This window comes from Jaculus jaculus, chromosome 2 (genome assembly GCF_020740685.1).
Source record: "Jaculus jaculus isolate mJacJac1 chromosome 2, mJacJac1.mat.Y.cur, whole genome shotgun sequence".
Classification (NCBI taxonomy): domain Eukaryota; kingdom Metazoa; phylum Chordata; class Mammalia; order Rodentia; family Dipodidae; genus Jaculus; species Jaculus jaculus.
In genome coordinates this window covers 4,350,758-4,377,738 of record NC_059103.1, presented here as the reverse complement: position 1 = coordinate 4,377,738, position 26,981 = coordinate 4,350,758, and the positions used below count along the sequence as shown (strand labels likewise).

The 26,981-nt window shown below is 42.8% G+C and overlaps 1 pseudogene; it reads left to right on the top strand.

Annotated features, from left to right (window-relative positions):
• Window positions 1-3,800: 3,800 nt before the first annotated feature.
• On the top strand, window positions 3,801-4,794 carry LOC101604687 (annotated as a pseudogene).
• Window positions 4,795-26,981: the final 22,187 nt, after the last annotated feature.

Below are 26,981 nucleotides of genomic sequence, written 5' to 3'. Positions count from 1 at the left end.
TTTTGTTGAATTGTTTTAATATTTCTGGATGTGATATTTACCTTCTTTTGTGTTTGATTAAAAAAGGTATTCAAAAAGTGTCCAGGGGCCTGGAGGGATGGCTTAGTGGTTAAGGTGTTTGCCTGCAATGCCAAAGAGCCCAGGTTCAATTCCCCAAGACCCACATTAGCCAGATGCACAAGGGGGTGTACGTTTTCGAGCTTATTTGCAGTGGCTGCAGGTCCTGGCATGCCCATTCTATCTTTCTGTGTCTCTTTCCCCCTCTCCCTTTCCCTCTTTGTCAAATAAAGTCTGAGGCTGGAGAGATGAGTCAGCTAGTAAAGTGCTTACTGCACAGCATGGGGACCTGAGGTTGAATAACGAGCACCCACATAAATCAGGGAGAGCTGGAGTGTGCCTATAATCCCAGCACTGGTGAGGCAGAAACAGGTGGCTCCCTGGGGCACTAGCTAGCCAAATCCGTGAGCTCAGCTTTAATAAGAAACTATCAAATAAGGTAGAGGAGCCGGGCCAGGTGCCACAAGCCTTTAATCCCAGCACTTGGGAAGCAGAGTTAGAAGGGTTACTGTGAGTTTGAGGCCACCCTGAGACTACATAGTGAATTTCAGGTCAGCCTGGGCTAGAGTGAGACCCTACTTGATAAACCAAAAAAAAGGTGGGATAGAATCACCTGGGCTCATGAAAAGCGCCAAGCTCAATCTCAAGCAAAAACAGGCAGAAGAGGGCTGGAGATACGGCTTATTAAAAAGCACTTGCGAGCCAGGTGTGGTGGCGCACACCTTTAATCCCAGCACTCGGGAGGCAGAGGTAGGAGGATCGCCGAGAGTTCGAGGCCACCCTGAGGCTCCATAGTGAATTCCAGGTCAGCCTGGACCAGAGTGAGACCCTACCTCGAAGAAACAAAACAACAAAAAAGCACTTGCCTGCAAAGCCTAAGAACTCATGTTCGAAGCTGCAGGTTCTGAAACCAGTGACGCGAGCACACAATGTTGCACATGCACGGCAAGAGGGCCCACACTTCTGGAGTTTGTTCATAGTGGCTGAAGGCCCTGGCGCACCCATATTCTCCCCCCTCCCAACCTCCACCACACACTTTCTCTCAAAAAGAAAAAAAAAAGGCAGAAGAGTGATGGAGGAGGACCCTTGGTATACATTCTGGGCCTGCTGCAGATTCTACAGAGAGCATTCCTTGCTGCACGTGAGCGCGTGGGGCACCCCAAGTCACATACATGTGCATACACCGTACATACCATGTTGCACACAAGGGGGAAAATTGTGACCAAAAAAAGGGGGAACTTCCCTTTCATGCTGTGGAAATGACGTTTTGGGGTTTCTGTCAAATTGGTGAACAGCCAGGCGTGTTGGCACATGCCTGCACTCGAGAGGCAGAGGTAGGAGGGTCACCTGGAATTCGAGGCCACCCTGAGACGACATAGTGAATTCCAGGTCAGCCTGGGCTGGAGAGACACCCTAACCTCGAAAAACAGAACACCAAATTGGTGAGCAATTTGAACTGCCGCTTTGTGAGCAAGAGACACCAAATGAAAATACCAGAAGATCTCTAAGGGAAGGTGGGGCCGTGATGGTCTCAACGAGCAACTCTGGACAGAGCAGAATTGGCATGACTATCATGGCTAAGCCAGCGTCCCCGTCACCTCCAGGTCTACCCAAGGACAGTAAGACAGGAACACGGGCCCTCAGTAGCTCGGTATTGCCGGCACAATCACGCCTGGCTGGAGTGAAGAGGAGACGGACCAGTTCAGGTAGGCCGTGGCCCTGTGGCCCCTCTGCTCTCCAAGCAAATGCGCTCTCAGATAACCAAGGAGAGGGAGTGGGGACGCCTCTTGTAATACTGGCGTCTTTGGAGCAAGCAGGTAACCAGTCCAGAGGGTGCTGCAGCTACTGTCAGAGGCACAAGCAAGCGTCTGGGCGCCTGGCAGTAAAAGTGTGAGCAGCCTTCAGGGTCGCAGGATCTCTGGGCTCTTGAAAGGTACTCGGAAGTCTGGGCAATGCTGCCACTAACAGAGGGAGCTGGCTACTGGTGAAGGAGGGCAGAAGAAAGTTAGCTCCTTCTAGGCAGCTTCATTTTGAGATCCAAAGAGAGCCAGGAGGTGCCACCCTACATGCCAACTTGCCCTGGCACAAGAATGAAATTCCTTTTTAAATTTTTAAATTTTTTTGTTTATTTGAGAGAAAGGCAGGGAGAGAGAGGGAGAGAATGGGCACACTGGGGCCTTTGGCCACTGCAAACAAACTGCAGATGCATACGCCACCAGATTCATCTGGGTTACATGGGCCTTAGGGAATTGAACCTGGATCCTTTGACTTTGCAGGCCAGCACCTAAACTGCTAAGCCATATCTTCAGCCCTTAAATTTTTAAATACAGTTGATTGATTGATTGATTGATTGAGAGAGAAAGAGGAAAATAGCAAAAGAGTGGGTGCTCCAGGCCCTTGAGTCACTGCAAATGAACTCCAGATTCTTGCACCACTATGTGCATCTGGCTTGAATGGGTATTGGGGAGTTGAACCTGGGTTCTTTGGCTTTGCAGACAGGCACCTTAACTTCTAAGCCATCTCTCCAGCCCAAGAATGGAATTTTTGGTAATAATGGAACTTGTAGCTGGGCATGGTGGCACACGCCTTTGATCCCAGCACTCAGGAGGCAGAGGTAGGAGGATTGCTGAGAGTTCGAGGCCACCCTGAAACTACATGGTAAATTCCAGGTCAGCCTGAGCTAGAGTGAGACCCAACCTTGGAAAACAAAAACAAAAACAAAACAAAACAAAACAAAAACCTAGTGTTTGATCAAGTCTGATCTACAGTGTCCTCTGCTGCCCACAGTCTAGCACACTACCTAGATAGATGGACCAGATGAGCTGGCCCTAGGGTCCACTCTCCAAATCTACAAACCAATCTGGGACTTCCCTTTGCATACCTGAACCTGACACTATAAAGTTTGTGTTAGACCTCCTACCCATGTAAGCCAGATGCACAGGTGGCACATACATCTGGAGTTCATTTGCAATGGCTAGGGGCCCTGGCATGCCCATTTTCTCTCTCTCTGTTTCTCTCTCTCTCAAGTAAAATATTTTAAAATAAATAAATATGTAAAACGTGGGGGGTCTGGAGAGAGATAGCTTAACAGTTAAAGCACTTGCCTGCAAAGCCTAAGGACACAAGTTTGATTTCTTAGTACTCACATAAGCCAGATACACAAGGTGATGCATGCTTTTGGAGTTTGTTTGCAGTGGCTGGAGGCCCGGGCATGCCCATTCTCTCTATCTGCCACTTCCTCTCTCCCTCTTTCTCTCTCACATAAATAAATAAAATATTTGTCCAGGCATGGTGATGCATGCCTTTAATCCCAGCACTCATGAGACAGAGGTAGGAGAATTACTGTGAGTTTGAGGCTAGCCTAAGACTGTTAAATTCTAGGTCATCCTGAGCTAGAGTGAGACTCTACCTCAAAAAAATGAAAAAGGAGGCTTACACAGTATGGCCGGCGACATTAGTTAGCGCTCACTCAACTCTCTAACGGGGAAAGCAGCAGACTAACAGAGACTGAATTCTATCTGCCTCTTTATTTCCAACAGACTCACGTTCAACTTTCGCTCATAAAAATAGCCGGGAAAATTTTTATTAATCCTTTTTCTTCTAAAAAAATAGTTAACATAAAATTATAGCAAAAGAAAACAAAAACAAAAGGAACCTGAACTTTAGTAATGCAGCTGGAACCATCCGCAGCAGTAGGAGAAGAGATTTAATTTTAGTTGATTTTCTGTGGTTGTTGGTTGCTTGCTAGTCTCATGGTGATGGAAGCTGCGCATTTTTTCGAAGGGACCAAGAAGCTGCTGGAGGTTTGGTTCTCCAGGCAGCAATCTGACGCTAACCAGGCAACTGGGGATCTTCGCACCATCCCAAGGTCTGAATGGGACATCCTTTTGAAGGATGTGCAATGCTCAATCATAAGTGTGACAAAAACTGACAAGCAGGAAACTTATGTACTCAGTGAGAGTAGCATGTTTGTCTCCAAGAGACGTTTCATTTTGAAGACATGTGGTACCACCCTCTTGCTGAAATCACTGGTTCCCCTGTTGAAGCTTGCTAGGGATTACAGTGGGTTTGACTCAATTCAAAGCTTTTTTTATTCTCATAAGAATTTCATGAAACATTCTCACCAAGGGTACCCACACCGGAATTTTCAAGAAGAAATAGAGTTTCTGAATGCAATTTTCCCAATGGAGCAGCATATGGTATGGGACGTATGAATATACTTTGGATTTCCCAGAGAGTCGGGTAATCAGTCAGCCAGATCAAACCCTGGAAATTCTGATGAATGAGCTTGACCCAGGAGTTATGGACTAGTTCTACATGAAAGAAGGTGTTACTACAAAGGATGTCACTCATGAGAGTGGAATTCGTGACCTGATACCAGGTTCTGTCATTGATGCCACACTGTTCAATCCTTGTGGGTACTCGATGAGTGGAATGAAATCAGATGGAACTTATTGGACAATTCACATCACTCCAGAACCAGAATTTTCTTATGTCAGCTTTGAAACAAACTTAAGTCAGACCTATGATGACCTGATCAGGAAAGTTGTGGATGTCTTCAAGCCAGGAAAGTTTGTGACCACCTTGTTTGTTAATCAGAGTTCTAAATGTCGCATAGTGCTTTCTTCACCCCAAAAGATTGGAGGTTTTAAACGTCTTGATTTCTAGAGTGCCATGTTCAATTATTACAATTTTGTTTTTACCAGTTTTGCGAAGAAGCAGCAACAGCAGAGTTGATTAAGAAAGATGAAGAAAAAGCACAAAAAGAGAAGACACATAGAAGGTGGTGGCTGCTTCCTAGATGTTGACACTGGGGGCCGTGCTGTCCATGACCACCACCTCGTAGTTGCAGAAAGCTCTAGGTGTAATGATAGTGTAATCATGTTGAAGTGCATGCATTATTGTATCAAGGACTTAGATATCTTGCATGAATGCTGTCTTCTGTGTTTAGGTATTCTATGCCCCTCTTGCTGCGAAATTGAAGTGCATGTACAAAAAAACTTCTACTGTATGCAACTTTACAACTCATGTGGAACCAACTCAATTTGGTTTATGCACAGTATAATATTTCTGGAAGTATCGTCCAAATTCCCCACAGACAAGGCTTTCGTCCTCATTAGATGTTGGCCTCGGCTGACCATCTGGGACTGTTCTGTTAAATTGCTGCCAGAATTTTACATCCAGTTACCTCCACTTTCTAGAATATATTCTCTACTAATGTTATTTAAAAAACCAGTTTCTACTTCATACAGGTGTTTTTTGCAACGGCAATTAAAGTTTTTCTTCCACAAGTTGTGTCCTTAAGAAAATGATTCCAGTTCATTTGTGTAAAAGTATTGAAACAATTGTTCCTACATTTGAAGTCCTTTGCTTTCTCCCCTCACCGTGGTGTCTTGCCTCCCACTCCACCCCCCAATTAAAGCAATACACTGGTGCCACTGTGGGTTTGTATACTAATCTTACACCCCAGCTGAGGGAGTGGGGGAAATGGTCCCTGGGCTTAATTTTCCTTTAAGGCCATGGGAATGTGGCCTTTTGAGCTCTTCTGGAATATGACAATAATGTCTCAAAAATGAAATTAAAGGTCTCCTGGATGATTAGTGGGAGGACCTGTAGACAGTTGGTAGATCAAGATATAGCCGAGCCCTGTGGAAACCATCTGTTAAGGGATGCTCTTTAGTAGTTAGCTTCTAATGTGGCAGTGTGCTACCTTTACTAACTTGTTAAGTGATCTGAGGGAATTTTTACCAAGAAGTCTTAAGCGGGGAGATTTAGCGAAGTGGTGTCCTGGACTTAGATCATTCACCTTCACTTACTTCCAGCAGCCATTGTCACCAGTTTCCACTAGCGGTGTCCTATAAACTTGGGTTCAAAGCTGAATCTATGGTTTTTCCACCGTGACTTGAAGTTGTGTGATTTGTGATGCATCTGGACTGTCTGGCTTTACCTGGCCCTTTTGGTCTTCGTTCACGTGATCAAATGAATGACTGTCCAAAATGAGAACTGTTGCCCTGAGAGCCATACAGCAGAGTGCATGAATGAATAACAGTCTTCTGAAAATACTCAATGGGAGCAGTCTAGAAATGCCAGCTTTCTAGAGTTGCCATCTTTTAGCTAATTTGCAAATACTGTGGGATTTAAGCAACTGAGATAAGAGCAAAGTTGACTAAATTTTGTATCTGTTGTCCTCACAATTTTTTCCTGACAATTTCTGGATTGATGCAATGATGTTTTGTTCCTTCCACATTTATAAATGAAACATCTTTTTTTAGTGTTTCTACACATAGAACCTACTTGGTTTGAAATCAAGTGGTTGGAAGAGTTCTGACTTTAGTGTTACGCATGCTGTTGATGGACTGTTTCACCGAGGAGCTCTCTGTCAGCTTTATCAGTTTGCCTCCGTGGTGAGCCCAGCACTTAACCTTTTCACTTGCCCTGTTGCAAGGAACAATGCTTAAGATGGATTTTGTTCTTGAACAGTGTCCCAGTAGACTTGATGACATTTGTTGGCCTGAGGTTTGATTTCTTTATCTCCCCTCCCCCCAATAGAATTAAGAATTCTGGTGTTGAAAACTCACACAAATTTATGTGGAACAAAGCCTAAAAAAATGAGAAATGTAGATCAAAAATAGTAATATAAATGTGACACAGGAGGAAATTTTTGGTGCCATAATTTCTCTCTTAATTGGTGTTGGGCTTTAATCAGTTGAAATGTATTTCTGTACCACAATGTAAGCTTCAATAAAAGTTTGCTTAATTAAAAAGAAATGAAAAAGGATTGGAAAAATGGCTTAGCAGTTAAGGCACTTGCCTGCAAATCCTTAAGGACCCAGGTTTGACTCTCCAGAGCCCATGTAAGCCAGATGCACAAGGTGGTGCATGTGTCTGGAGTTTATTTGCATGAATCTGGGGAGGGGCTGGGAAGATGGCTCAGTGGGAAAGAGTCTGCTGCACAAGCATGAGCACTTGGATTCAATCCCCAGCACCTTTGTAAAAAACCAGGCACGGAATTCCGGTTAAGATGGCGGCGTAGGAAACACGTCAAAGCAGCCTGGGGGGAAAAAGACCAAAAAAACTCAGCAAAATACACACTTTTACTAAAAAGTGAGGGGTATAGGAAATTGAAGCAGCAGTGGAGAAGTAGGAGAGATCCAGAGCTTCCAGAGCACGCACAGGCTGGCAAAAGTGGCCCCAGCAGCTCCACCAACTGTGGCAGTGGCGGCGCACCAGAAAGCCGCCAGGCTCGGCTCCAGCCACAGGAAAAGCCAGGTGCGGGAGCTTCCCCTCACCCCGCGCTCTCCGCAACTCAGGAACCGTGAGGGGAGAGCGGCAGTGAGCAGCGGAGGAGCAGACCGCCAGGTAGAGGAACACGTGGAACAGCGAGAGAACCAGAGCAGCTGTGGCTCCCTCCCCTCCCCCACCACCTGAGCCCAGCTCCAGCGAACAGAGCAGCAGCCCGGGACCCAGCCACGCCGACTTGAGCCAACAATGGGACCCAAGCAGGAGCAGAGTTTGGCAGCAACATCAGTGGCTCCAGCACCGGTAACAGCGGCCCCAGCAGCAGCAGACCCAGGAGCAGCAGCAGCAGCAGCGGCAGACCCAGCAGCAGCAGCTTTAGCAACAGAAGTGGCTCCAGAAGTGGCAGATACAGCAGCAGCAGCAGAGGCAGCAGCAGCAGTGGGCCCAGAGCAGAAGCTTCAGCTGCTGACAGACCCAGCAGAGGCAGCTTTAGCAGCAGCAGTTCCTGTAGCGAGGGTGCTGATCTGCAGTGCCACAGTTGCCAGGCTCAGTTTGCCCCTCAGGAAAAGCCAGTGCCCAGCTCCAGAAATCAGAAGAGCAGCCCGACGATCATGCAGAAACTTGACTGAGACCAAAATCATCCAAGGTAACTGGGACTGCACCAGGGAAGGGCCTCACTTGGTCACAAGCTAACTTGGATCCTTCAACAGACCAGAAATCTTAACCTCTATGTTGATAGAGGATCTGGTTGTTATAATAACTACTCTGGCATACATACTTGGGGCTGTTGTTGATTGAATGTGTACAATGTTTTGTTAACTTTTAGAATCTACCTGTATTTTATTCCACTCAGCCTACTTGAATACTCCCAAAGCAGGGAAACTCAACCTAGGAGCACCTTTGTAGATACTCTCAGAGTCTTAAGAGCCACACCAAACACCTTAAGTTCCTACCCTGAAAAAAAATAACATCAAATCAATTGATACAGCTAAGAATACCCAGCTAGCTAGAAAATCCAAGCAATACCTTAACCCAAGATGCAAAAATATATGCATTATAACACAAGAAACACTAAAAAGCAAGATGATATAAATCCACCTAAAAGTATTTATGCATCAGAAATGACCTCCAGTGAGAATGAGTTAGAGGAAATGCCTGAGAAAGATTTCAAAAGAATGATTGTAAATATGTTCAAAGAAGAAGACATAAATAAGGAAATAGAAATAATAAAGAAAAACCAGTCAGAATTACTAGCAAGGAAGAACACAGTTAATGAAATAAAAAACTCTGTAGAAAATCTCACCAGTAGAATGGATGAAGGAGAGGACAGAATATCTAAGCTAGAAGACCAGGTGGCAGATCTAATATAGTCCAACAAAGAGAAAGATAAACTTATAGAAAAGTAAGAGTGGGAATTCCAAGATATTTGGGACACTATGAAAAGATCAAATATAAGAATTCAGGGCATAGTAGAAGGAGAAGAATTCCACTCCAAAGGTATAGTAGGCATCTTCAACAAAATAACAGAAGAAAATTTCTCCCAAATTGGGAAAGAGGTGCCAATGCAGATACAGGAAGCCTTAGAACCCCAGCCAGACAAAACCTGGAAAGAACCTCCCCTCGCCATATTATAATCAAACTTCCAAACACACACACCAAAGAAAAAATATTGAAAGCAGTTAGAGAGAAAAATCAAGTTACCTACAAAAGTAAGCCCATCAGGATTACAGCAGATTATTCAACACAAACGTTTAAAGTCAGAAGGGCTTGGGGTGATATATTCCAAGTTCTGAAGGATAACAACTGTCAACCAAGGTTACTTTATCCTGCAAAGTTATCCATTCAAATAGACGGAGAAATAAGGACAATCCATGACAAAAGCAGATTAAAGGAGTATTTGAAGACAAAACCAGCTCTACAGAAAATATTTGATAGGATCCTCCATGCTGAAGAAAAGGAAAAGCACACATATAAGGAACCTAGAAAAAACAAGCAATACTCAAATACTAGTTAACAGAAGAGAGCACAGGTAGAACCAGAACAACAACAACAACAACAAAAAAGGCAAACATAAATACACACCTTTCAATAATATCTCTTAATATCAACAGCCTCAATGCCCCAACAAAAAGACAGGTTTGCAGACTGGGTTAAAAAGCAGGACCCTACAATTTGTTGTCTCTAAGAAACTCACCTTTCTACAAAGGATAGACATTATCTTAGGGTGAAAGGTTGGAAGATGGTGTTTCAAGCAAATGGCCCTAGAAAACAAGCAGGGGTTGCTATCCTAATATCTGACAAGATAGACTTCAGTCCAATGTTAGTCAAGAAAGATAAGGAAGGTCACTTTATATTGATTAAGGGCACACTCCAACAGGAGGACATTACAATCCTAAACATATATGCACCTAACATGGGGGCTCCCAAATTCATCAAACAAACACTATTAGAACTAAGGTCACAGATAACACCAAACACAGTGGTAGTGGGTGACTTTAACACCCCACTCTCATCAATTGACAGGTCATCCCGGGAAAAAATAAACAGAGAGGCATCTGGACTAAAGGAGGTCATAGAAGGAATGGACCTAACAGATATATATAGGACATTTCATCCAAAGGCTGCAGAATATACATTCTTTTCAGCAGCACATGGAACATTCTCTAAAATAGACCATATATTAGGACACAAAGCAAATCTTAACAAATTCAGGAAAATTGAAATAATTCCTTGCATTCTATTTGACCACAATGGAATTAAACTACAAATCAGTAGCAAGAAAGGCTATAGAGCATACACAAAACCATGGAAACTAAACAATACACTACTAAATGATGAATGGGTCAATGAAGAAATCAAAAAGGAAATCAAAAAATTCATAGAGTCAAACGATAATGAGAACACAACATATCAAAATCTCTGGGACACAATGAAGAGGTAAATTTATAGCCTTAAGTGCCTATATTAAGAAATTAGAAAGGTCACAAGTAAACGACCTAATGCTTCACCTTAAAGCCTTGGAAAAAGAAGAACAAGGCAAACCAAAAACCAGTAGGTGGGAAGAAATAATAAAGATTAAGGCAGAAATTAATGAAATAAAAACAAAAAACAACCAATCCAAAGAATTAATGAAACAAAGAATTAGTTCTTTGAAAGGATAAACAAGATTGATAAACCCTTAGCAAATCTGACCAAAAGAAGGAGAGAAGAGACACAAATTAATAAAATCAGAGATGAACAAGGTAACATCACAACAGATTCCAGAGAAATTCAAAAATCATAGGGACATACTATAAAAGCATATACTCCACAAAGTATGAAAATATGAAAGAAAAGGATGATTTCCTTGATTTATATGACCTACCTAGATTAAATCAAAATGAGATTAATCACTTAAATATAACAAACATGGAAATCTGAACAGTTATCAATAATCTCCCAACTAAAAAAAGCCCAGGCCCGGATGGATTCACTGCTGAATTTTACCAGACCTTTAAGGAAGAGCTAACGCCATTGCTTCTTAAGCTTTTCCAGGAAATAGAAAAAAAGGAATTCTACCAAACTCCTTCTATGAGGCCAGCATCACCCTGATACCAAAACCAGGCAAAGATAGAACAAAAAAGAAAATTACAGACCAATCTTCCTCATGAACATAGATGCAAAAATTCTCAACAAAATATTGGCAAACAGAATACAAGAATATATCAAAAAGATCATTCACCCTGACCAAGTAGGCTTTATCCCAGAGATGCAGGGATGGTACAATATATGCAAATCTATAAATGTAATACATTACATGAATGGGTTGAAGGACAAAAATCATCTCATTAGACACAGAGAAAGCATTTGACAAAATCCAACATCCCTTCATGATAAAAGTCCTACAGAGCCTGGGAATAGAAGGAACATACCTCAATATAATAAAAGCTATTTATGACAAGCCTACAACCAACATATTACTAATTGGGGAAAAACTGGAAGCTTTTCCACTAAAATCAGGAACAAGACAAGGGTGTCCACTGTCCCCACTTTTATTTAGTATAGTTCTGGAAGTCTTAGCCATAGCAATAAGGCAAGAGACACACATAAAAGGGATACAAATTGGAAAGGAAGAGATCAAGTTATCATTATTTGCAGATGACATGATTCTATACATAAAAGACCCTAGGGCTGGAGAGATGGCTTGGCGGTTGAGTGCTTGACTGTGAAGCCTAAGGACCCCGGTTCGAGGCTTGGTTCCCCAGGTCCCACTTTAGCCAGATGCACAAGAGGGCGCACGCGTCTGGAGTTCGTTTGCAGAGGCTGGAAGCCCTGGCGCACCCATTCTCTCTCTCTCCCTCTATCTGTCTTTCTCTCTGTGTCTATCGCTCTCAAATAAATAAATAAATAATTTTAAAAAAGACCCTAAAAACTCTACTAGCAATTTGTTAGAGCTGATCAAAACCTACAGCCATGTAGCAGGATACAAAATAAATACACAGAAATCAGTAGCCTTCATATATGCTAATAACAAACACACAGAGGATGAAATCAGAGAATCACTTCCATTCACAATTGCATCAAAAAAAAAAAAAAAAGTACCTTGGAATAAAACTAACCAAGGAAGTAAAGAATCTCTACAATGAGAACTTTAAAACACTCAAGCGAGAAATTGCAGAAGACACTAGAAAGTGGAGAAAGGTCCCCTGTTCCTGGATTGGAAGAATCAATATTGTGAAAATGGCATTCTTACCAAAAGCAATCTACACATTTAATGCAAAAGCATTCTTCATGGAAATAGAAAAAACAATCCAAAAATTCATTTGGAATCACAAAAAACCTCGAATATCGAAAATAATACTGAGCAACAAAATTAAGGCTGGTGGTATCACCATACCTGATTTTAACCTATACTACAGAGCCATAGTAACAAAAACAGCATGGTACTGGCACAAAAACAGACATGCAGATCAGTGGAACAGAACAGAGGACCCAGATGTAAGCCCAAGTAGCTATAGCCACCTGATATTCGATAAAAATGCCAAAAATACTCATTGGAGAAAAGACAGCCTCTTCTTCAAATGGTGTTGGGCAAACTGGATATATTTCTGCAGAAGGATGAAAATAGATTCTTCTCTCTCGCCATGCACAAGAATTAAGTCCAAATGGATTAAAGACCTTAACATCAGACCTGAAACTCTGAAACCGCTAGAGGAAAAAGTAGGGGAAACCCTTCAACATATTGGTCTTGGCAAAGACTTTCTGAATACAACCCCAATTGCTCAGGAAATAACACCACAGATTAATCACTGGGACCTCATGAAATTACAAAGATTTTGCACTGCAAAGGACATAGTGAAAAAAGCAAAGAGGCAACCTACAGAATGGGAAAAAATCTTCACCAGCTATATATCTGATAGAGGATTAATATCTAGGATATACAAAGAACTCAAAAAGTTAAATAATAAGGAATCAAACAAGCCAATCAAAAAATGGGCTATGGAGCTAAATAGAGCATTCTCAAAGGAATAAATATGAATGGCATATAAGCATCTAAAAAATATTCTGCATCACTAGTCATCAGGGAAACGCAGATTAAAACTACATTGAGATTCCATCTCATTCCTGTCAGATTGGCCACCATCATGAAAACAAATGATCATAACTGTTGTCAGGGATGTGGAAAAAGAGGAACCCTTCTACACTGCTGGTGGGAATGCAATCTGGTCCAGCCATTGTGGAAAACAGTGTGGAGGTTCCTAAAACAGCTAAAGATTGATCTACCATATGACCCAGCTATAGCACTCCTAGGCATATATCCTAAGGACTCATCTCATTTCCTTAGAAGTACTTGCTCAACCATGTTTATTGCTGCTCAATTTATAATAGCTGGGAACTGGAACCAGCCTAGATGTCCCTCAACTGATGGGTGGATAATGAAGATGTGGCACATTTATACAATGGAGTTCTACTCAGCAGTAAAGAAAAATGAAGTTATGAAATTTGCAGAAAAATGGATGGACCTGGAAAGGATTATACTAAGTGAGGTAACCCAGGCCCAGAAAGCCAAGCACCACATGTTCTCTGTCATATGTGGATCCTAGCTACAGATGATTGGGCTTCTGCGTGAGAATGAAAATACTCAGTAGCAGAGGCCAGTAAGTTAAAAAGGAGACATAAAGGGAAGAGAAAGGTAGGGAGGAGGGTACTTAATAGGTTGATATTGTATATATGTAAGTACAATGATTGTGATGGGGACATAATATGAAGGAGAATGGAATTTCAAAGGGGAAAGTGTGGGAGGGGAGGGAGGGAATTACCATGGGATATTTTTTATAATCATGGAAAATGCTAATAAAAATTTAAAAGAGGAAAAAAAATATTAAAAAATAAATAAATAAATAAAATCCAGGCACGGCCATACTGCAGTTCCAGTTTCAGGGGCAGACTCCTTCTCAAGGAAGTACATGGAGGAGCAACAGACAAGGGCACCCAGAGCTTTCCTCTGGCCACCATGTGTGCACACACACACAAACACACATGGCTTGCATTTGCACATGCATGTGCATACATCACATAGTATACTCCATATTGTATACACATATATAAAAAAGAAAATAAGGTGGAAAGTAACTGAGGAGGGGCTGGAGAGATGGCTTCGTGGTTAAAGCGCATGCCTGCAAAGCCTAAGGACCCGTGTTCTACTCTCCTGATCCCACCTGAGGCAGACACACAAGATGAAGCATGCACAAGGTCGCACAAGCCCACTAGGTGGCGCAAGCATCTGGGTGAGGCCCTGGTGTGCCAATTGTCTCTCTGTCTCTCTCACTTTCTCTAAAAATTTTTTTAAAAAAAGAATTATAAAGAAAGTGATTGAGGAAAATGCCTGAAGTTGACCTCTGACTTCCATGGGCACATAGATATACATACACACAAACAAATGTATCTACACACACACACACACACTTTGGGCTCCAAACAATAAAGATACATAAATAGGTTGGAAAGATGGCTCAGTGGTTCAAAGTGCTTTTTTGTTGCAAAGTCTGACAACCTGGGTTTTATTCTCAGTAACCACATAAAGCCAGATGTATAAAGTGGCCCATAGATCTGGAGTTTGTTTGTAGTGGCAAGAAGCCATGGCATGCCCGTTCTCTCTCTCTCTTCTTCCTGTCTTCCTCTCCTCCTTCCCTGTCTCTTCCTCTCTTCTCTCTCTCTCTCTCCCTCTCTCTCTTTCTCTCTCTCAGATAAATAAGTAAATATCTAAATATTTTAAGGGGGTACAGAAACATTAATACTGTTAGAACCAGAATGTCTACAGTTCTGGACTACGGCTGACATTTCATTGCACCTCTCTGTTTCCCAGGAATGGCCCAGACTACCCATCCCACTGATCACTTTCCTGGAGTGGTCCAAACCACCTGACCGATTATCACTTCACTGTAAGTGGCCCAAGCCCTGAAGCAAGGTGGACCTCTCTGCAATCAGCGAATTCCAATGACCCCCACCACTCCATAGTACCCTGTAGTCTGTGAGGGAAGTTGCTTATGAGCTGCCTAGCCAGAGCCTTTCTTAGGTTTCCTGAATTGAGCCTGTCTCTGCTGCTGAGCCGTCTTCTCTCTCCTTGCATTTCCCACTTTTTCTAAAAAATACCTTGTCACATTACAGTAAAATCTAAGAACCCCAAAGGTAGGGGGTGGGGAGATGGCTCAGTGGTTAAAGACACTTGCTTGCAAAGTCTGATGGTCTGGGTTTGATTCCCTAGTATCCATATAAGGCCAGACACAAAAAGTGGTGCATGCATCTGTAGTTCATTTGCAATGACAAGAGGTGTGTGTAAAGATGTACTCCACCTAAAAGGTAAAAATCAGATTTCTGGGCTGGAGAGATGACTCAGCAGTTAAAGGCTCTTGCTTGCAAAGCCTGATAACCTAGGTTCAATTCCCCAGTACCCACATAAAGCCAGGTATGGAAAATAATGCATGCATCTGGAGTTCGTTTGTAGTGGCAGTTAGCCTCTGTCTCTCTCATAAATAAATATCTGTAAAGCAGGGTTGTGTTTTTTTTTTGCTTGTGTGTAATGTGGTGTGTGCATGTGTACTTGCTAGTGCAGTGTCCCATGCTTACGTGCAGTGGGGTGCACTCAGTGACCTCTGGTTTCAAGTGAGAGAGCCTGCCTCAGAGAAGAAAGTGGAGTGATTGAAGAAGATATTAGATTTCAACTTCTGGTTCAAATGCACATACATGCTACACACACACACACCTGCATGCAAAAAGGATTTTTTTTTTTTTTTTTGGTTTTTCTGTTTTTCAAGGTAGGGACTCACTCTAGCCCAGGCTGACCTGGAATTCACTATGGAATCTCATGGTGGCCTCGAACTCACAGTGATCCTCATACCTCTGCCTTCCAAGTGCTGGGATTAAAGGCATGTGCCACCACACCCAGTGCAAAAAGCATTTCTGAGTGTGTCTGGTAACACAGACTCATATTCTCAGCTGTTCTGTAGCAGGAAAACCACAAGTTCAAGGCCTACCTGGGCTACAGAGTGGGCTGAAGAGGGAAGTCTTGGCAATTTAATGGAATCCTGTCTCAAAAAAGGGGGGGGGAGGCATTTCTGCCAGGCATGTGAAAGATACAGAAAAAATGATCTATAAGGAGAAAGATGATGAGACTCAGCAATGACAGAGATCAGATGATCAGAAAATAAAGAGATTAAAAGTTAATTATACAGGGCTGGAGAGATGGCTTAGTGGTTAAAGTGCTTACCTTCGAAGCCTAAGAACGCAGGTTCAATTCCCCAGTTATTACGTACTCTAGATGCACAAGATGGCTCATTCATCTGGAGTTCATTTGCAGTGTCTAGAGGCCCTGGTGTGGTCATTCTCTCTCTCTCCCTCTCTCTCTCTCTCTCTCTGTCTCTCTCACTCTCTAAGTAAAAAACAAAAAAAAATTTTTGAGGTAAGCCCAATAGGCTGGCCTTTTTTATGAGAGAAAGCAGGAGTGAGAGAGAGAGAACTGGCATGCCAGGGCCTCCAAACCCTGTACTGGAACTCCAGGTGCGCCCCCTTGTGCACACGCGCGACCTTGCACTTGTGTCGGCTTGCGCAGCTGGCTTACATGGGATCTTGGGAGTCAAACATGGGTCCTTAGGCTTTGCATGCAAGCACCTTAACTGATAAGCCATATTTCCAGCCCAGTAAAATATGTTTTAAAGATTTTTAAAAGTTAAACAGGTAGTCAAGTTGTGGTGGAGTATGCCTATAACGCCAGCACTTGGGAAGCAAAGGCAGAAGGATCCCCGTGAATCTGAGGGCAGTGGGGACCCAGGGGAGAACAGGGAATAAGGCGGGTGGGTGGTAGATGGTTGGGCCCGTGATGTCAAAGGATAGAAAGGGTGTGGTGTGGTGTGGTGTGTGGGACTGAAGAGGCGCCCCGGTCTCCTGCATGGCCATCCACTGATGCCCTCTGAACTTTCAAGATAGCTGTCAGAGGATGGAGACAGTGTTCTCCCTGCCCCCATGGACTTCAGAGCCTCCCGGACACTGGCCACAGCAGAGGACCTGGGGCCTTGGCTGGGGAAGTGCCCGTGTCACGGCACAGGCAGCACCAGGAAGCCAAGTTTGTCTCTTTCCAGGAGCCCAGCCTGGAGGAGAAGAGGAATGTGGCTGCATGACCACCAGCTCCCTGGCTCCCATTTACCTCTTGGCTCTTGATGTCCGTGTTTCTGCAGCGACATTGCCCGGAAGCTGGGGGCAAGGACTTCATAAAGGGCCCTCAGGGCCACAGGCCAGCCAGAAAATTCTTCTCACAGGGGGTTTGCCAAGCAGAGGCCCTGAGATTACCCATACCTGCCTCCAAAACCCACTTTTTTCTCTCCCTCTTGGGCACATCAGCTAGGGGGTGGACACCTATGTGCCAGCATGAGACAGACAAGGAGCCCACCGAATCTCATTGTCAGCACAACTTACAAATAACGTTCTTTCCTCAAGTCAGCAGTGACATTTGCTTTTGATAACAGCCGCCCCCCTCCAGGGCCTGGCTAGCCAAAACATCTAAGGTTTTCTCCCAGCTTCAGATCAGACCCCAGCCAATGACATTGCCCTTGCATTCATTCCCTGCCTCTGTCATCTCTAGATCTCTAGTCCTTGCCCACCTTACCCCACAGTGGGGAACTAGGCTTTGCCTCAGGACCTAAGGAGACTGTGTTGAGTTAGATACCACAGGAATTTCTTGAGTGTGTTTTTCTCAGGAGGCAGATGTAGGAGAATCGCTGTGAGTTCAAGGCCAGCCTGGAACTACAAGATGAGATCCAGGTCAGCCTGGTCTAGAACAAGAGACTACCTCAGAAAGAAAAGGGGAAAAAAAAAGAAAAGAACCTTAAGCTTCCTGCTTAAGTCTGCAGCAGCCTGCTGGAGGGGGTGTCTCTGGGGGCAGATCCTGGGGTTCAGCCCTAAGGCATGTTTGGAGAGGGATCTTGATTTCAGCCCAAAGGTGTGCAGAGAGCAGGTTGAGCTCTGTTGGCTTTGTGTCTGCTGGCTTTGTGTCTGCTTGCTGCGATTGTTTCTCTCTGCTTGTGTCAATGGAAGTAAGCAGCCTCTCCACCACTGACGGGGGTTCCCCTGGATCTATAGGCTGAAATGAGCCCCTTCCTCCCTCATACACTGTGTCAGGTTGGATTTCGTCCCAGCGGCATGCAGCTGACTGTAACGACTACCTACCAGCATTCTCTAGTCCTTCCCTTCCTAGTCCCAGGTCAGGCTGCCCCAGACAGAAGTCCTGAGTTCCTGCAAGGGATAGGTAAGTCCAGGGTCTGCATGAGTGGCTGAATACCCTCTCTATCCCAAGTCAAGACTCCAGGGATTGGTTGTGAACACAAAGAGGATGGAGAACATTCACAGATTAGCAATAACACCCCACTGATTTGTAATTGTACTCCCCCCCCACCCCAAGCATGGAACATCTAGAGGCGGTTTTGTCACTTTTGGACTCTATAGCAAATTATTGTGGGCTTGGTGGCTTATAAACATTTATTCTCACAGCTCTGGAGGCTGGGAGTATGAGGAGAGGGCACACTATGACATGTTCTGCTGAGACCTCTCACACTGTAGAAGGGGGCTGCTTTTTTTAAAAAAAGGGGGAGCACTGTAGGACTGGAGAGATGGCTTAGAGGTTAAGACACATGCCTGTGAAGCCTAAGAACAGAAGTTCGATTCTCCAGGTCCCATGTAAGCCAGATGCACATGCTGGCACATGAATCTGGAATTCATTTGCAGTGGCTAGAGGACCTAGGGTGCCCATTCTCTCTTGCTCTCTCTCTCCCCCTCTCTCTATCTCAAATAAATAAATAAAATAAAATCTTTAAAAGGGCACTGGCAGACAGCCTCTGTTGCTGAATTGAACCTCCAAACAGGCAGTTTATGGGAGGAATGGCATTTACTTGTTGCTTACAGATCCAGGGGAAGTTCCATAATGACAAGAGAGAGAGACAGAGAACTCATCACCAAAAGCAACATAAAAACCAGCAGCAAAGCTAGAGGGAACCCAGGCAGAGCTCCAGCAATGCTCCAGTGCCTGGCACATCTTTAGACTGGAATTCAGATCCACCCCCAGTGACACCTCCTCCAGGCAGGTAGCTGGAAATCCAAGAAGCTTTAATAAAACTCCTGAGTGTATTGGGGGGACATCTATCCAAACTGCCACAGGCACTGATCCCATCTGTGAGAGCCCATCCTCATCACTCAATCCAGCTCCTACTAAGGCCATCGTGTTGGGTGGAGAGGTCTCAATGAAAGAGCGTTGGGAACACAATTCGTTCCAGGAAACCAAGGTAAGATCCAGTGCGCTTGTAAAGTGGGGCCTCATTCACTGTGATGGTCTGCTGAGAAGTTACCCCTCACCAAAACACACACCCCTGTTCCCGTCTAGGTCTGCACCCCCTTCTGTAATTGGGAAGAGGATGATGACCTTCCAGAGGAGGCTTCCTGACCTCTTGAACTGTTATGTTTGGCGCAGGAGTTTAGAAATTGGGCGTAAAAAGGGAGACAGTTCCCTCATTCCCTGAACCCTCTTTCAGCTCCTGGAGGAAAACCCTCCTGTTTCCAGGGGAACCGGGCATCGTGCTGCCCTCTGGTGGCAAAACGTAGCATTACAGTATCCCTGAAGCGCCCCACCCTGTCCACTGGAGCAGATAGCCCATTGGAAACAAATGGAAGGTGAAGGTTAAGTTCAGAGGGTATTGAAGGTGAGCCCTAACGCAGTCTTGGGAAAGACTGGAAAACATTGGCTTAAGGCATTTAAGGACATCTCTGTCTTGTCGCTGGCTGACATTAACATGACTGTGTACACCTGATAATTGTACATGTGCCAGGTAACCTATGGACAAGGGTATTTGTCACCAGTGTTGATTTTAAAGATCAGGCAAAGACTGGAAGTGATCTCCATGCCATTCAACTAGGAACTTTACTAAAGAAATTGCAACGTCTACATAGAAAGGCATGGGATACAACAATGGTTTTTATGGTTTTTTTTTTTTTTTTTTTTTTGTGTGTGTGTGTGTGTGTGTGTGTGTGTCCTTTGAGGTAGGGTCTCACTCTAGCCCAGGCTGACCTGGAATTTACTATGCAGTCTCAGGGTGGACTCGAACTGTCAGCATTCTTCCTACCTCTGCCTCCCAAGTGCTGTGATTAAAGCAGTGCACCACCACACCCGGCAAAACAGTTTGTTAGTTTTAATTTTTTTGTTCATTTTTTATTTATTTATTTGAGAGTGACAGAGAGAGAAAGAGATAGAGAGAGAGAGATTGAGAACGGGCGCGCCAGGGCCTCCAGCCACTGCAAACGAACTCCAGACGCGTGCGCCCCCTTGTGCATCTGGCTAACGTGGGACCTGGGGAACCGAGCCTCGAACCGGGGTCCTTAGGCTTCACAGGCAAGCGCTTAACCGCTAAGCCATCTCTCCAGCCCAAAAACAACGTTTTTAAGGTGGTGTTCTCCACTGTGCAGAGGCATTGCATCATAACGCAGAGACTGCAAAGCAATGTCTAACATGGGTTCTAGAGCCACATTTATGAGTTCTGAATACTATACCATGACTGGGTGAGCAAGGGCACTTAACCAGCACCTTCGTGGAGACGTTAGTACGTATGCCATACGATTGTCACCACTATATATTTAGGGCAACCTGAACTTGTGTTCCCAGGCCATGGTCACCCATATTTGGCTTAAGAATAAATTATCTCTTATTCCCTGTGAGGTGGGAGCTGTGTTCTGCATCATTCTTTTTTTTTTTTTTTTTTGAGGCAGGGTCTCACTCTGGCTCAGGCTGACCTGGAATTCACTATGTAGTCTCAGGGTGGCCTCAAACTCATGGCGATCCTCCTACCTCTGCCTCCCGAGTGCTGGGATTAAAGGCGTGCGCCACCACGCCCGGCTATCTGCATCATTCTTTTATTATTATTATTATTTTTTTTTTATTTGAGAGCAACAGACACAGAGAGAAAGACAGATAGAGGGAGAGAGAGAGAATGGGCGCGCCAGGGCTTCCAGCCTCTGCAAACGAACTCCAGACGCGTGCGCCCCCTTGTGCATCTGGCTAACGTGGGACCTGGGGAACCAAGTGTTGAACCGGGGTCCTTAGGCTTCTCAGGCAAGCGCTTAACCGCTAAGCCATCTCTCCAGCCCCTGCATCATTCTTATACAATGTCACCATTGGGGAATTTTTGCGAACAGCACCTGGAACATCTATGGACTTTCTTCATAATTTTCTCTAAATCCATAATTATTTTGAAATAAAAGTCAAGAAAATGAGTGCTTAGAACTGAAACATATTTATCATACCTCCCAAGGCTCAGGGTCCATTGTGGAAGAGGTGGCGGAAAGAATGTAAGAGCCAAAGGAAGGGTTGGACTCCTTACAACGTGCTCCCCCCCAGACACAAAATGTCCTGGATAGCCATGACCTCACAGTGCCTGACACTGCCTACACAAGAACATCATAATAGGAGGAAAAGATCATGACATCAAAACAAAAGAGAGAGTAGTTGAGAGGGAGAGGGGATGTAATGGAGAGTGGAGTTGTGAAGAGGAAAGTGAGTGGGGAGGGAGTTATCGGAGTTTATTTTCTATAATTATGGAAGTTGTCAATAACGAAAAGAAAAACAATCTGGGAAGCACTTATGTTGACTGAAAAGTCCAGAACTTAGAGAGTCCTGCATGATCCTATTTTTCATTTCCAGGCGTGGTGGCACACGCCTTTAATTCCCAGCACTTGGGAGGCAGAGGTAGGAGGATTGCTGTGAGTTCGAGGCCACCCTGAGGCTCCATAGTGAATTCCAGGTCAGCCTGGGCTACAGCAAGACCCTACCTCGAAAATCCCCCACAAAAAAAAAATATATATATTTATTACAGACAGAAGAAGGGGAAAGAGAGAAAAGGTGTGCCTGGGCCTCCAGCCACTGCAAATTCCAGATGCATGTGCCACCATATGCACTTGGCTTATGTGGGTTCTGAGGAGTAGAACCTGGGTCCTTAGTCTTTGCCAGCAAGTGCCTTAACCACTAAGCCAACTCTCCAGCCCCTACAATTATAATTTTATTAAGCTTTTGAAAAGTAAAATCTGGCTGATAATCAGGGGAAAAAAAAGTTAGTAGCTTCATAGTGCTGGAGCTTGTGGATTGCTTGGGAAAAGTCCAGATCTATTTGTTTTATATCATGAGTTGGCTGGTAACTACATAGTCATGTACCTATTCCAATAGTTATCAAAACATACACATAAAGTGGATGGTTTTGGTAACATATGTTATTTATACCTTGGACAAGTTAAATTTAAAAAGAAAACTAGGGCTAGAGGGATGGCTTAGCAGTTAAGGCATTTGCCTGCAAGGCCAAAGGACCCAGGTTCAATTCCCCAGGACCCACATAAGCTAGATGCACAAGGGGGCGCACGCATCTGGAGTTCATCTGCAGTGGCTGGAGGCCCTGGCATGCCCATTCTCTCTCTCTCTCTCTCCGCCTCTTTCTCTGTCAAATAAATAAGTAAATAAAAATAATTTTTTAAAATTTATTTTAAAAAAACAAAACTAATTATGAACTGTGACATTAAACTGCAAGCTGAAATAAAGCCTGTCTCCTTTAAAAAAAGAAAGAAAGAAAGAAAGAGATAAAAGAAAAGAAACAAAACAAAAATGATATTTCCTCACTTTTTAACACGTTTGTGACTGTTGACAGGTAAGAATGACAGGTAATTTGTTTTGTCTACAGTGGCCCTTCTTCCTTTTAAGGAAAACTTAATCTGTATACCCTTTCTACATTAATGGTAGCGAGTATGGAATCTTATTGGTTCAAGCAAAAGATACACAAGGGGGCTGGAGAGGTGGCTTAGCAGTTAGAGGCACTTGATTACAAAGCCTGATGGCCCAGGTTTGATTCCCAGGTGCCACATAAAGCCAAAGCACAAAGTGGCATATGCATCAGAGGTTTGCTTGCAGTGACAGGAGGCCCAGGAATATCCATTCCCTCTCTCTCTCCCTCTCCTTTCTCTCTCTTATAAATAAATTTTAAAAATTATAAATTATAAATAAATTTTAAAAATTAAATTAAAAGCCGAGCATAGTGGCGCCCACCTTTAATGTAGAAAGGGTATACAGATTAAGTTTTCCTTAAAAGGAAGAATATGATATATTTCCCAGTCTCTGTAGGACTTTCATCAGGAAAGGATCTTGGATTTTGTCAAATGCTATTTCTTTCTTTTTTTTTATTTAATTAAAATTTTTTATTAACATTTTCCATGATTATAAAATATATCCATTGGTAATTCCCTCCCTCCCCACCCCACACTTTCCCATTTGAAATTCCATTCTCCATCATATTACCTCCCCATTACAATCATTGTAATTACATATATACAATATCAACCTATCAAGTATCCTCCTCCCTTCCTTTCTCTACCCTTTATGTCTCCTTTTGACCTTACTGGCCTCTGCTACTAAGTATTTTCATTCTCATGCAGAAGCCCAATCATCTGTAGCTAGGATCCACATATGAGAGAGAACATGTGGCGCTTGGCTTTCTGGGCCTGGGTTACCTCACTTAGTATAATCCTTTCCAGGTCCATCCATTTTTCTGCAAATTTCATAACTTCATTTTTCTTTACCGCTGAGTAGAACTCCATTGTATAAATGTGCCACATCTTCATTATCTACCCATCAGTTGAGGGACATCTAGGCTGGTTCCAGTTCCCAGCTATTATAAATTGAGCAGCAATAAACATGGTTGAGCAAGTACTTCTAAGGAAATGAGATGAGTCCTTAGGATATATGCCTAGGAGTGCTATAGCTGGGTCATATGGTAGATCAATCTTTAGCTGTTTTAGGAACCTCCACACTGATTTCCACAATGGCTGGACCAGATTGCATTCCCACCAGCAGTGCAGAAGGGTTCCTTTTTTTCCACATCCCCGCCAACATTTATGATCATTTGTTTTCATGATGGTGGCCAATCTGACAGGAATGAGATGGAATCTCAATGTAGTTTTAATCTGCATTTCCCTGATGACTAGTGACGTAGAACATTTTTTTAGATGCTTATATGCCATTCGTATTTCTTCCTTTGAGAACTCCCTATTTAGCTCCATAGCCCATTTTTTGATTGGCTTGTTTGATTCCTTATTATTTAACTTTTTGAGTTCTTTGTATATCCTAGATATTAATCCTCTATCAGATATATAGCTGGCGAAGATATTTTCCCATTCTGTAGGTTGCCTCTTTGCTTTTTTCACTATGTCCTTTGCAGTGCAAAATCTTTGTAATTTCATGAGGTCCCAGTGATTAATCTGTGGTTTTACTGCCTGAGCAATTGGGGTTGTATTCAGAAAGTCTTTGCCAAGACCAATATGTTGAAGGGTTTCCCCTACTTTTTCCTCTAGCAGTTTCAGAGTTTCAGGTCTGATGTTAAGGTCTTTAATCCATTTGGACTTAATTCTTGTGCATGGTGAGAGAGAAGAATCTATTTTCATCCTTCTGCAGATATATATCTAGTTTTCAAAACACCATTTGCTGAAGAGGCTGTCTCTTCTCCAATGAGCATTTTTGGCATTTTTATCGAATATCAGGTGGCTATAGCTACTTGGGCTTACATCTGGGTCTTCTATTCTGTTCCACTGATCTACATGTCTGTTTTTGTGCAAGTACCATGCTGTTTTTGTTACTGTGGCTCTGTAGTATAAGTTAAAATCAGGTATGGTGATACCACCAGCCTTATTTTTGTTGCTCAGTATTATTTTCGATATTCGAGGTTTTTTGTGATACCAAATGAATTTTTGGATTGATTTTTCTATTTCCATGAAGAAAGCCTTTGGAATTTTGATAGGGATTGCATTAAATGTGTAGATTGCTTTTGGTAAGATTGCCATTTTCACAATATTGATTCTTCAATCCAGGAAAAAGGGATGTTTCTCCACTTTCTAGTGTCTTCTGCAATTTCTCGCTTGAGTGTTTTAAAGTTCTCATTGCAGAGATTCTTTACTTCCTTGGTTAGGTTTATTCCAAGGTACTTTTTTTTTTGATGCAATTGTAAACGGGAGTGATTCTCTGATTTTATCCTCTGTGTGTTTGTTGTTAGCATATATGAAGGCTACTGATTTCTGTGTATTTATTTTGTATCCTGCTACATTGCTGTAGGTTTTGATCAGCTCTAACAGTTTTCTAGTAGAGTCTTTAGGGTCCTTTATGTATAGAATCATGTCATCTGCAAATAATGGTAACTTGATCTCTTCCTTTCCAATTTGTATCCCTTTTATGTGTGTCTCTTGCCTTATTGCCATGGCTAAGACTTCCAAAACTATGTTAAATAAAAGTGGGGACAGTGGACACCCTTGTCTTGTTCCTGATTTTAGTGGGAAAGCTTCCAGTTTTTCCCCATTTAGTAATATGTTGGCTTTAGGCTTGTCATAAATAGCCTTTATTATATTGAGATATGTTCCTTCTATTCCCAGTCTCTGTAGAACTTTTATCATGAAGGGATGTTGGATTTTGTCAAATGCTTTCTCTGTGTCTAATGAGATGATCATGTGATTTTTGTCCTTCAACCCGTTCATGTAATGTATTACATTTATAGATTTGCATATGTTGAACCATCCCTGCCTCTCTGGGATAAAGCCTACTTGGTCAGGGTGAATGATCTTTTTGATATATTCTTGTATTCTGTTTGCCAATATTTTGTTGAGAATTTTTGCATCTATGTTCATGAGGGAGATTCGTCTGTAATTTTCTTTTTTTGTTCTATCTTTGCCTGGTTTTGGTATCAGGGTGATGCTGGCCTCATAGAAGGAGTTTGGTAGAATTCCTTTTTTTCTATTTCCTGGAAAAGCTTAAGAAGCAATGGCGTTAGCTCTTCCTTAAAGGTCTGGTAAAATTCAGCAGTGAATCCATCCGGGCCTGGGCTTTTTTTAGTTGGGAGATTATTGATAACCGTTTGGATCTCCATGTTTGTTACAGGTCTATTTAAGTGATTAATCTCATTTTGGTTTAATTTAGGTAGGTCATATAGATCAAGGAAATCATCCATTTCTTTCAGATTTTCATACTTTGTGGAGTACATGCTTTTATAGTATGTCCCTATGATTTTTTGAATTTCTCTGGAATCTGTTGTGATGTTACCTTGTTCATCTCTGATTTTATTAATTTGTGTCTCTTCTCTCTTTCTTTTGGTCAGATTTGCTAAGGGTTTATCAATCTTGTTTATCCTTTAAAAGAACCAACTCTTTGTTTCATTAATTCTTTGGATTGTTCTTTTTGTTTCTATTTCATTCTAATCTTTATTATTTCTTCACACCTACTGATTTTGGGTTTGCCTTGTTCTTCTTTTTCCAAGGCTTTAAGGCAAAGCATTAGGTCATTTACTTGCGACCTTTCTAATTTCTTAATATAGGCACTTAAGGCTATAAATTTACCTCTTAGAACTGCCTTCATTGTGTCCCAGAGATTTTGATATGTTGTGTTCTCATTATCATTTGACTCTATAAAATTTTGATTTCCTTTTTGATTTCTTCATTTACCCATTCATCATTTAGTAGTGTATTGTTTAGTTTCCATGATTTTGTGTATGCTCTATAGCCTTTCTTGCTACTGATTTGTAGTTTAATTCCATTGTGGTCAGATAGAATGCAAGGATTTATTTCAATTTTCCTGAATTTGTTAAGATTTACTTTGTGTCCTAATATATGGTCTATTTTAGAGAATGTTCCATGTGCTGCTGAAAAGAATGTATATTCTGCAGCCTTTGGATGAAATGTCCTGTATATATCTGTTAAGTCCATTCCTTCTATGACCTCATTTAGTCCAGATGCCTCTCTGTTTATTTTTTCCCGGGATGACCTGTCAATTGATGAGAGTGAGGTGTTAAAGTCACCCACTACCACTGTGTTTGGTGTTATCTGTGACCTTAGTTCTAATAGTGTTTGTTTGATGAATTTGGGAGCCCCCATGTTAGGTGCATATATGTTTAGGATTGGAATGTCCTCCTGTTGGAGTGTGCCCTTAATCAATATAAAGTGACCTTCCTTATCTTTCTTGACTAATGTTGGACTGAAGTCTATCTTGTCAGATATTAGGATAGCAACCCCTGCTTGTTTTCTTGGTCCATTTGCTTGAAACACCATCTTCCAACCTTTCACCCTAAGATAATGTCTATCCTTTGTAGAAAGGTGAGTTT